This window comes from Haliotis rufescens, unplaced genomic scaffold, assembly GCF_023055435.1.
Source record: "Haliotis rufescens isolate VD_foot unplaced genomic scaffold, xgHalRufe1.0.p SCAF_17, whole genome shotgun sequence".
Taxonomy (NCBI): Eukaryota; Metazoa; Mollusca; class Gastropoda; order Lepetellida; family Haliotidae; genus Haliotis; species Haliotis rufescens.
In genome coordinates this window covers 25,373,563-25,386,763 of record NW_025963857.1, presented here as the reverse complement: position 1 = coordinate 25,386,763, position 13,201 = coordinate 25,373,563, and the positions used below count along the sequence as shown (strand labels likewise).

The 13,201-nt window shown below is 41.3% G+C and overlaps 1 protein-coding gene across 4 annotated transcripts in view; it reads right to left on the bottom strand.

The window, feature by feature from the left end:
* Positions 1 to 12,873, bottom strand: part of LOC124113141 — a 139,309-nt gene extending 126,436 nt beyond the window's left edge. For 2 of the 4 annotated variants that reach the window (XM_048397796.1, XM_048397794.1), the window contains exon 1: positions 12,530 to 12,870. The gene's annotated coding sequence lies outside the window, so the exon portion shown is untranslated. Of the gene's footprint in view, positions 1 to 12,529 lie in introns of all 4 variants that reach the window. The other 2 variants (XM_048397795.1, XM_048397798.1) reach the window with 2 other exon arrangements.
* Between the last annotated feature and the right edge of the window lie 328 nt (positions 12,874 to 13,201).

Genomic DNA, 13,201 nt, shown 5'->3' with positions numbered 1-13,201 from the left:
TGGGAATTTTAACAAATACCTGTATGACACCTCGCTTGTCAACGTGACACACGATGCCATGCCGCCTCCGTAGTCTTGGGGATAGAGCGCCTGCCCGTTCGATCCCCGGCCGCGTCATACCTTAAGACGTTAAAAGATGGTACTTGTTGTTACCCTGTCTGGCATTCGGCATTAAGGGGCTAAAACAAGGACTGGTCGGCTCGGAGTCAGTATACTATGTGTGAGTGGGGTATACATGTTAAACTGCGGCATGGTATGTCAGTGGGCTAGCACTATAAAATCGGCATTAGTGAGGACTTGTACAAGCACACCTACCCCCCCCCCCCCCCCCCCCCCACCCCCCACCCCCACCCCCACACACACACCCACACACACGCACACACAAACTCACCATGCACGTCGCTATAAAGGTGCAATAATCTTGGACGCGATTAATCCCCATTTCTCCTCACCTCACCAATGGAGTTTTCACACCTCCTTTCTCACTGCCATCAACAGTTATATTGAAAATTGTATGAGTGGCGGTTCTACGTGTAGACCAGGACGTGCATGTCCTTTTCGCGAACACCTTTTCAACTATATTATGCCCATGGAATACGTTTCCGCAGACTGATATTATTCTCTTGTCTGTCTTACAGACCCTGATACATTTATATCAACTACAGCCCATGCAAGTCTATAATGTTTGGTCTAGATTACTGCCGTATCAGGTCTGAAAATGAAGAGAATCACTGGGCTCCCTTTTTATTAGATTTTTATTAAGATAACTGAACAACTGTTTTTTTTCTGTATGATATGTTCATTTCAGAGACTATATGTTAGTCTAATTATTCTCCCTCGTTGACTTTAAATGATTAGGTGTCTGGCCGATCATGTGCCGGAACAACTTGTGCGTTAATAAAATGTACCAATCAACGGTGCCGACCTTATGCCATCTGCATTCTCTAGTCGAGTTTACAGGTACCAGGTAGGGGCCCGACAAACCAAACACATCGGTAACCGTTGTAGTGAAATACCTACACAGGCCGCCATATTGTTTAGGGATGTCAAGGTCAACGATGCCCATACCTACTCGAACATTAACCACTATAGTCATGTAAAACGTTTATACTAACAATAAACAGGGCCGACCGGTCACTCATCCTGCCACGTGTGTTTATGTTTACTGTAAAGGCTCGCTACCCTGAGGGAGGAGTACATTGGAGGGTTACCTGACACGACTATTATTTATCACCGACGGCTCAGCGTTATCGACGCCATCTGTGTCTTTACTGCCTGTGTATCCCTTTGTGCGAGGTTCACTTAAAGATGTTGGTTGTGATTATATTTGCGTTCTCTACGGTCCTAGGAAACTAACTCTTCATTCATCGCAAACATTTTTCTTGTCTGGTACAGAATTACACGATCACTCATCTACCAGAAAACCTGACTGACTGAAGCTTCGTGGAAAACCTGTTGTGCTGCGTTTGTTGCTGTTTGTTTAAACCTGTTTTCATCGACTGATCGAGAATTTGAAGCCTCCTGGAGCATTTTTGATGTTTAACTATAAACGGCTTTATTCTTTGGTTACTTTTAGAGAACAGCTGGTATCATCACTATTTGATAGTGATTCATAAACACAAGCTCATTAATTACATGTAGTCGGATCGTAAAATGCACTCTGTTTACAGTAGAGGTTACTTTTGATCATGGAAAGGGTTTGGTTTCTTCTATCTATATCTCGAAGTGAGTGAGTGAGTATGGTTTTACGCCGCTTTTTGCAATATTCCAGCAACATCACAGCGGGGGACACCAGAAATGGGCTTCACATATTGTACCAATGTCGGGAATCGAACCCGGGTCTTCAGCGTGACGAGCGAACGCTTTAACCACTAGGCTACCCGACCGCCCCTTATATCCCGAAACCACGACGGTGGAATGTGCATATACTACAGTAAACTACGGTTATAACGAACTCAAAGGGACTACTAATTTTAGTTATAACCGTTGTTCGTTATAAGCATATATACAGCATAACTACAGCAGATAGTCGGGACCGAAAAAGTAAGTTCGTTATATCCGTCAGTTCGTTATAAGAGTGTTCGTTACAACCGTTGTATTACATTTTATTACCCATAGGGTTAGAAATAACCGAGTTTATAAAAATCCTATGTGCACTAGTGCAAAGAAAAGACGTCAAAGCTAAAGAAGACATCATTCGACAAATTGTGGTTTTCTAGAACAGCGGAGGTGACGAATGCATTGTTCTAAAGGGGGTCTCAAAAGGATTAAGAAATAATGGGTAATCAGGACATTATTACACTCATATGTGTGTCATACAGATTTTACAAAACTCGTGAAAGAATTCATGTATTGCCCTCGTTCTCGCTTGGGAAATACAAGAATTCTGACATTCGTTTCGTGAAGTCAGTATGACATACATGCTCGTATAATAATCTATATATATTAATTATGTACATTTTCACTTTGATCAGAAAGAACGATCGTTCTTTAGAGACCCTCGGGGACTCCAGGACAGAAAACGCCCTAGTACATTTAGTGCTGGAAGTGCCAATGACGATCGGCTGGTCATAATGTATATCCTGACTGATTGCATCATCATGCGCCGTTAATTGGACCGGTGCTCATGCTGTCAACCACAGGTTTTGTCTGGAACAGACTCGACTTTTACAGGCAGACTTGATACATGAGCAGCTTCTTTTAATCTTTGCCACGACGTTTCAGAGCTTTTTCTTGCTCCTTAATTATATAAAGCATGACATGTTTACACAAGACAACGCTGGTATTAATATACAAAGATAACAATTATAATGAAGAAGCCATTGAGATTAATAGGAGAATAACTCCATGCAATAACTCAACATTCATCTGATAAAGGAGCAAGATGTAGTTCTGAAACGTCTTGACAAAGAATAAAAGAAATTGTTAAAAAGTGTCCCGTATTCATGTTCTTCCAACTGCTAAATGCCTATCAAAGACTTCAAACTTTATACAGGTGTATTACTGATAATCGTGACTGGAAAGTTCATCATTTTTTTCTTACTCCTTATTATCAACACATTTTTTAAAGTTCATCAGCCCAAAGAATTAATGTATACATGGCGTTTTGTACGTTATTGGCCTACTATCAATTAAAATCACATTGCTACATCTACATGTTTTCGCAAAGGGTTATGCTTTCATACATTTATCACATACTTTTAAGTCAGTGATGCTTGACAGAAGGCTTGATTTATCTCACATGTCACCGAACGCCTCATTTGGCCTTTGCCTCCAAATCAAGTAAAGATTGTGATAGATAAAATACCACCACTGCGATATATGGAACCCCACAAGGGACAAAAACAAGCAAACTGTGTCAAAATTACCCAAAGCACGCCAATGCGACAACCTGGCAATTTGGCCATGTGTCGCATTGTCGCGCTTTGTTTAATTATGACACTTTTTACTTGTTTTTGTAAGGGCGACAACGCGACAACATCCATTCTAGGATTCCATACTACGATAATGACAGCACAGATCCTACAATCTCCAGCCACTCACACCGCGGATGCTTCTATTCATACAACAACTGTTGTTGCTCCCGACGCCAATGTTGCTACTGCTGGCTGCTTCTACTCTTTTAGCCTGTCCAACGGTCCCTGAACATTATTATTTTCCCTTCCGCCCAGTCCTATACTGTAATGCAAAAGCCCTAAATGAATCAAGTCTAGATTTTATTCAGCTTCAGGTTCCGTATCACCCATCTCACGGGGGCTTCTTTTCAACTGCAATGGAGTTATTTGTTTCTATCCAAATAAAATATTTTTTAGAGACTGGGCTTTGGTCACCTCCCCCTCCTCCCCCCAACTACTACCACTGCTACTACTACTACTATTACTACTACCACTACTACTGTTGCTACTACTACTACTACTACTACTATTACTACTACCACTACAACTGTTGCTACTAGTACTACTACTACTACTACGACTACTGCTGTTGCTACTACTGATGTTTCTACTACTACTTTAACAATTATTAATATATTTGTATTATTTAACTTTATTACCGCTACTACGTTAAAAGATGGTACTTGTTATTACCATGCCTTGCGCTCGGCATTAAGGGGCTAAACAAGGACTGGTCGGCTCGGAGGCAGTATACTGTGTCTGAGTGGGGTATTCGTTTTAAACCTCTGCTTGGTTTCTCAGTGGGCTAGCACTATAAATCTAGTACAAACAGCCACACAACACACGCTACATGAGTGCAATAATCTTGGACGCGACGTTAAACAAAAATACTGTGTGTTCCTCCAAATTCGTATTCTTATAAAAAAATTCAAACCCCTTTTTTAATATTGAAACTTATTCAAATGTTTCCACTCCTGTTCATCTGAGAAGAGTTTTATCACGTTTTAGATGCAGTACTTTTAAACTGGCTGTTAACATCGGAAGACACCATGGCGTAGCCTATGAAGAAAGACTTTGTTTCGACTGTCTCCTAAGAGGAAAATACAACATTGAGAATCAATTTCATATTTTGCTCGTGTGTGAATCATACAACACTCTACGTACTGCTATTATAGGAAAATATACAACATCCACAAATATGTATTGTTTTAGAAAAAATATTCCATCTCTAAAATAAGAAATATTGCATAAGACGAGTAGATCTCCTTACAACTTCTACTGCCAATATCATACCACTTCTACTACTACTACTACTACTACTACTACTACTACTACTACTACTACTACTACTGCTGCTGCTGCTATCATGCCACTGCTACTACTATTGCAGCTACTTCAACTTCTACGTCTACATGTACGTCTAATACGACTACTATTATCGCTATGTGGTATTACAACTTCATCTACAGCGACTGTTCTTAGTACTACTAATACCACTCAATTGCAATCTCAGCTCAATAGGATATGCACGTAATGGTGTAAAGTTACATCGTAATAGTAATGGACTATAGGTAATCCCTACTTCTAATATGCGATAACATTACATGTACATGGATAGAGTAATGGTACCTTGACCTAATGTACTTCACTGCGTGTACGTAAGGTCCAGAATAACAATACTATTAGTCACTTATAGAGTTGTTTACTTGGGGCGTTCGGTGACAAAACAAAGATCCATTTATAGCGTCACAGTACGTAATACTTTGTAAACACCAGTCGTCATTAATCAATCATGTTCTATTGAAATGTAGATTACACGTGTGTTGACACCAGATTAAATCTATTCTGCGATTAAAGAGATTTTGTGTGTGTGTGTGTGTGTGTGTGTGTGTGTGTGTGTGTGTGTGTGTGTGTGTGTGTGTGTGTGTGTGTGTGTGTGTGTGTGTGTGTATTTCAGAAAACGTGAATGCATGGGTGGCCCTTTGGTTTAAGGCGACACAATCCTTTGTAACGAGTTGCCTCCCTTAGCCGTGCAAGGATCCGCTGGATTTACGTCCGAGATTCGCACCATAGTGGTGCTGTGAGCGTCACCCGTACTTAGCGTATAACGTTTGTCACTTCGGGCATTCTTCCCACATTTAGCTGAAATGCCGTGATGTGTCTAGAGCAATGTTCACAGGGACGTTCCTCCCAACTCACTCTACCAGAGTGATTTACATCGAGTGAGTATGGTTTTACGCCGCCCTTAGCAATTATTCCAGATTTATCACGTCGACTGATCCAGAAATTGGCTTCACAAATTGTACCCATGTTGGGAATCGAACTGGCTGGTCTGAGTGACGAGCGAACGCTTTACCCACTAGGCTATCCAACCTCCCCAGAGAGTTTTGGATGATTTGTGAGCGCTGTCACCGACAAATACGAGAAGCTGAACAATTCCGGAAATGATTTATGGCTTAACTTTTGACAAGAGTGTTTTTTCTTCGCCTCGAAGTTTTAAAAACTTGTGAAGATTTATAACAGTAATGACGTAACAGCAAGCAACTATTCCAATAAATTACATTCCTTAACCATACCGGCATATCCCCCGAACGTCCATGTATCACTTGAAAATATCTACATATGACACTTGGGTTTGACGTCGCGTCCAAGATTATTGCACCAAAACGTGTGTGTCTGGCTGCTTGTACTAGTCCTGACTAATGCCGATTTAAAGTGCTATCGCACTGAGATACCATGCCGCAGTTTAACATGAATACTCAACTCAGACACAGTATACTGACCAGTCCTTGTTTTAGCCCCTTAATGCCGAGCGCCAGGCAGGGCAACAACAAGTACCATCTTTTTAACGTCTTTTTGGTACGACGCGGCCGGGGTTCGACCTTCCCCTCCTCGGGGGGACGCTCTACCACTAGGCAGTCCACATAGCCTATGAAGAAATTCACCTTTGAGGATAATACTACATTGAGAATGAATTTCGCATTTTACTTGTGTGTGAATTATATAATACCTATATATGTTTAATGGTATATATTAATCCGTGGATATTGTGCAGGTAAATGTTATTCTGTATATGGGTGTCTTTATACTGAATAAAAGTGTCTGTCTGTTCCTCAAGATGGTAGCAGGTACTCATTCTCGTGTTATACAAGGAAGCAGATCTTGAGGAAGCAATAGAAATAATAGCCACATTACTCTTGCTGAGAAGAGTGAGTGAGTGAGTGAGTTGGGTTTAACGCCGCTTTTAACAGTATTCCAGTCATATCACCGCGTGTCAGCTTAATGTGGGAGGAAAGCCCGAAGTGATGCAGGTCTCAGACGTTTACCACTTCGCTGAAACCCACGAGCACGGGTATGGTGCTGACAAACCTAGAAACATAATCGGGGCAAACCGGGATTCGAACCCACAATCATAGGTTTCTGGCATGTCCAAGGGACGCAACTCTGCACAGCGAAACGCGGCGCCTTAGACGACTGGGCCACTTGTGCCCCCCTTTCTGAGAAGAAGATACAGAACATGTAAGAATACATCGATCGCTATATCTTAATTTGTGTAAGTCAAATAACAGAAATGAGTGTGTTTTAACTTATAATTATAAAAAAAATATTTTAGGTATATGTAAACTGCTGGGGAAAAGCGGTTTGATGATGGCTAAAATGAAACCAAAAAAATTGATACGGGTATCATACATGTAGTTGTGTTTTGGACCTAAGTGTGTAGTGTTTCGGCGACTGTTTCAGCGTAGTGACGTTGTGATAACGTTTGTAATGTTTTGGTCAAATCCAATTTTCAAGTGTATACTTTCTTTTGCCCGGCAGTATATATAACTCACTCCTCTCGCTTGTGTCCACGCGTACGAAGACACGGATCTCTACAGACAACACCTTTTGGGTAAGCCTTCAGGACATTGGTATGACAACCTCTGACCTTTTACACTTCATTTCATCACGAGGCTATAAATCAGTCGTTGGGACGATATTTCAGCCATAATTTTGAACATTCATGGCCCCGATGCTTCATTGTTGTTAATGTTTACCTGAACCGGATTACGAGAATGGTTTTGAATGTGTCACAAACAGAGTAAACGCCATGCCTTGAGGGAGATCAGACTGTTCCCGAACGACGCTTTAGTTATTGAGCACCATGCGTTCAATTGCTCCCGGTGTCGGAGCTTACCTTTCAGTCGGTAATAAACCAGGCTGGGCCCTCTACTGGAAGGAAACGTTACACTGAATAAGGTTATATGCTAACATACACGACTGCACACTCACGTGATAGCAGCGTTCGGAATAACTGAGAAGTGTAATCCCACAGTTGCCCCTATCAGGAAGTTTGTATATACAGTAAAGTACGGTTATAACGAACTCAAAGGGACTACTCATTTAAGTTCGTTATAACCGTAGTTCGTTATAAGCATATATACAGCATAACTACAGCAAATAGTCGGGACCAAAAATGTAAGTTCGTTATATCCGTCAGTTCGTTATAAGCTGTTCGTTATAACCGTAGTTTACTGTATATATATTCCAGCTGTATTAACGCGGTCTGTAAATAATCGAGTCTGGACCAGCCCGATACCGTTAGTCGCCTCTTACGACAAGCATAATCCCAGTTTGGGTTGCTGAAGATCTATTCTTCCCCGGATCTTCACGGGCCCACTGAGTGAGTGAGTGAGCGAGTGAGTCTCCATATAGGTAAATGCCGCAGACAGACTACCCTTTCGTGAATCTTTGATTCGTTATGAACAATGGTGATGAAATGTACATGGGTGAAATAGACAACCCGGAAGTGAGAATACTCAGTTGACTCCTGAGTGAGTGAGTGAGTGAGTGAGTGAGTGAGTGAGTGAGTGAGTGAGTGAGTGAGTGAGTGAGTGAGTGAGTGAGTGAGTGATTGATTGATTGATTGATTGATTGATTGATTGATTGATTGATTGATTGATTGATTGATTGATTGATTGATTGATTGATTGAGTGAGTGAGTGAGTGAGTGAGTAATTGCGGCATGGTATCTCAGTGGCCTAGCACTATAAACCCGGCATTAGTGCGGGGAAGTACTCGCTCACACATCACACACGCACGCACACACGCACGCACACACACATCACACACTATGCCATGTAAGTGCAACAGTCCTGATCGCGACGTTAAACCCTATTTCACCTCACCTCACCTCACCTCACCTAACCTTCACGATGTACATACCAGTCAAGTCCTCCACGGTTGTTTTATAGTCATGAGTATCATAAAACTGTCTGGGAGCTTTACATCAATGTATTTATGTGGTAAACCAGACGCACAGACCAACAACCCTTGCAAACATATTGTCAGAACACTTGTACTAAGTCAAACTGAAAACGACATCCCAACATGAAGTCGATGAATTGGCGGAGTCGCAGAGCACCAGAAGAACCAGTGCAATTGATTGACGTAAATGGTTGATGACAGATTGCAATTGAAATAACTGGAGCTTCTGTGTACTAAGCTTTCGACGAAATGTCAGAGTGCCACAGACTGTTCTATATACTATTAAGGGTGTTCTTTGAACACATGGCTACAAAGTAGTATCACGTTTCACGTCTTGTTCGACGTGGAGGCCGGAGACTCGTCATTATCAATAATTAACAGTAATTTTGTATATTAATTAATTATCATTTGTAATTTGGCGAAAGATGGGTTAATGAGGCAAATCAATTATAGTGACAAAGGCAGATGAAGATGCACGTGTCTGCTGCGAGTTTTTTCCGGAAACTGGAATAAGGCTATTGTATATGTCGCTAGTGAGTGAGTGAGTGAGTGAGTATGATTTTACGCCGCTTTTAGCAATATTCCAGCAATATCACGGCGGGGGACACCAGAAATGGGCTTCACACATTATACCCATGTCGGGAATCGAACCCTGGTCTCCGGCGTGACGAGCGAACGCTTTAACCGCTAGGCTACCCGACCGCCCCTATATGTCGCTAGGAAAATAGCCTATATGATCACGGTCCCTTCGCAAATGCCTGCCTTAAAAATGAAAATATCTTTATAAAACTATAATACTGTTAAAAGCGGCGTTAAACCCAACTCACTCACTCACTCACTCACTCACTCACTCACTCACTATGTCACAACGGCATGTTAATGATCGAGACGGGGCCAGACAAAACGGTCGTTGCACCGGGGTGATTCCGTCTGTCTGAGTTGAGTCATACTGACAACTATACAACAAGAAGTATTCTAACTTTGCCAATATACCATTGTATTGTTGGTATCTAATCCCTGACTCGTTCATGTTCAGTCACGTGGAACAATTTAGATTGTGTTCCACTGCCTACAATAGAACATCTGCGCAAGCATAAAAGAGCGAGTAAGGTGTTACATCGCTTTTAGCAATATTCAGGCATATTTCAGCAATAACACCCACTATGTCAGCAATAACACGGAATATTTCAGCTAAATCACGTTTGGGGTGCATAAGAAGAGGGCTTCACATAGCATACCCATATGTGGAATCGAACCTAGTCTACGGCGTGACGAGACAATGCTTAAACCACTAGGCCACCCAACATTAAGCTGATGAAACACGCCAACGTCAAATTCACAAATGTGAAAAAGAAGGTAATTACAAGAAAGGTAGAAACCTAATTAGGGCGAATCAGGGATTCGACCCCAGTGCTAGAAGAAACTTGGCCACCCATGCGCCGATACAAGTGCAACCTTCCGGCCGTTGACCATCCTACACTCAATAACATCCGCAGTTCACGGACATAGTTTCCATGGCAAACAAGCTGCCTGATTATCATGCACAGACAAACAAACAAAAAACAAAGTGTTTTACAAATAACTGAATAAACACTACTCATGCCGATTACAACGTTTGTAGATATTTCATGAAAAGCTATAATATATAATTATTAAAGTATACAAACGCCAAAAGCAAATCTAGAAAATGTCCCCATCAACAACGCTTTTAACAATACTCTGAGAGCCTACATTTGTTTTTCAATAATATATGAGATCTTGCAGTGTTTGGAAGGGGATATGATCAGTAGTATATGTGAATCTCCGAGAGGGGGGGGGGGGGCATTTCCCGCTGTCGACCATAGTGTGCTAGTGACGTACATGAATGCCCCCATTGTGATATCTTCAATTTCATCCGTCAACACTTCCTTTTCAGTTGGCTGTACAGGCAAAGCTATCATTTCACTCTGAGCCACTCTCGAGGCTGATATATTATGATGACGTAATACCGTTACCGTGTTGTCGGTTCGACATTTGACCGTTCTGTTTACTTGTCTGTATATAATATACAGTGTGCATTATTTAATAATCTACGTTCGCTCTCGCAGGTTTATTTATTATATTTTTTAGATATTTGACATTTGCTTTTATTGCTTTATAACGGATGTTCATTTTTCCTTATCTATATATATTGGCTTATGTTTATTACAATAACATGAAATGTCATGTACATTGCCAGTTTTCAATCTATTTAACAAACATGCTTATTCATTGGAGGTGGCTACACATTTTGTATTAATAATGGGATAGTCAAACAACATTTAAAAATTAAAATATTATTTTGGATTTTGTGATTGTTTACTTGCTGGATAAACATGTTTTCATTAAGTGAGATGGCCTTAACGCTGCTTTTAACGGTATTCCAGTTATATCACAGCGCTTCAGCTTTATGTGGGAGGAAAGCCCGTAGTGATGCAGGTCTCAGACATTTACCACTTTGGTGAAACCCACGAGGACGGGTATGTGCTGACAAACCTTGAAACATAATGGGGACGAACCGGGATTCGAACCCACAATCATACGTTAAATGGTTTGCCAAAGGGACATGTTTTCATTGAAGATGTTAAAACAACAAATAGTTTAGAGAATATTAAACGCTATTTCAAAATTAAAAAGACAATGTTTTAGTATTTGTTTTTGACATGTATAAAAAAGCATACGTTGATATGTAGTATGGGCATAACAATCAAAAACAAAACGATAAATTGAAAATTGAACACATATCGATTTTTTCAATGTAGGCGAGGGGCTCGGATCTTCATATTTCCAATTCACTCAAACGAAATAACATAATGTGTTCAGACAAGCATGACCGTGTCTCTGCGTGCATGACGAGTGTTGCAGATCGGAATACAGGCGACGATATAGGAAACACATGCCATAAACCACATTGATAACGACGCTGTATAACTCTATAGGAATTTACGTGCTTTCCTGACTCAACCAAATAGTAACAGTTGAAATCCCATGTAGGCATGTTTCTTAGTATTAAGCTCGGGCACATACATGACTCATGGCGTTTGTAAAGACGTGGTGATGTCGCTATGTTATTATATTAAAGCGATGACATACGTGCACACCGAGTTGAGTAATGAATAGGGCCGTGCACTGGGAAAATAGAGAGCACAAACAACCACGACTTGGCTTTCACTAGACTTGCACAAGTCTCTAAGGCAATAATTATTAGTTTAAATCATAATTTCTAGATTATGTAAATCGTAAGAACAAGTTGTCCCTGTAGAATGGAGTACTGTCCACATATCTAGACTTGCCTTTAAGGAGGATAGAATTACTTCACATCCATGGACTTATCTTTCAGTACAGCCTTGGAGCAAGGCTAGGCTTTCACCATCGAGCTTGATTGACAGGCAGTTTTTTCAAGGTCGTTATGAGTTAAGTACATTGTAAATAATTACAGTTATTAATAGGCGGTGATATTTGCTGAAAATTGTTACAGAGACGGAAACCATTGACGGAAATATGTCACTCGGATGTCCAAACTACAAGTTAACGTACCAAGATAAGACTGCAGCTCAACCACGTGAGTCTTGTTTTGGATGTAAGATTAAAACGCCGGCTGACCCGGGCGTGGGGTATGTGAGACCTGTACCCCCACCTGTCAGACACCCGACGTGTCACGCTGTGCTAGTTCCAGTACCAGGTGTGAGTGAGTTCTAGTCTTTTGTAGGTGTAACCCCCCCCCCCCCCCCCCCCCCCCCCCCCCCCACACACACACACACACCCTCTTTAAGAACCCGTATCAACTCTACAATGTTTACTTGTAATCGTCAATCACATTCAAAACTACATGCACATATACATCATAAGGAATGAAAATATCAACTCACAGACCAGTGATAAATCCTTCAGTGGAGCTCCAGCACTAACTGCTTGTATATTTCACCTCGCGTGAGAATCGTTGTCAATATCTACACACGCCACTCTCGGCACTGACAGCTGTTGTTATAGCGTCAAGTAACATCCTTGTCAATGACTGCGACAGCTATTTCCTCTCCCTAGTACACCGACACTCATTGACGAAATCAGGCCCGTAGTCAGCCCTTCTCGCTGGCCCTTAAACTGTTGTGTTACAAATAGCGTATTGTAGTTATTTTAGTAACAAGCTGCCCGTTTGTAGTTCAGCGCTGTACACCGTACAGCTTGTGTGAGCTAGGGGCTTTGCGTTGTAGGAGGTCATGCGTACAATATCTACCGAATATGTTAAATAAATAATCCCGGTTGCGTCTAAGAGAGTGAGAGCTGGCTTTTGTGGGTAAACCATGCCAGTATTATTTGTTTTGAAAGATTTATGACACGTTCGACAGTTTCGAGATAGTGTTTGGTGTGGGAAGATATATATTCGTTTGTATGCATAGTCATAAACACTTTTCCCGTACTGAAATAGTGTATTCAGTCGATAGCGATGTCGCAGCACAGGATAAGGCCAGTTCAGTTAAAAAAAAAATCTTGTTTCTCGTGACTTTTTCAAAACTTACTGGGTAGGGAGGGAGAATTATATA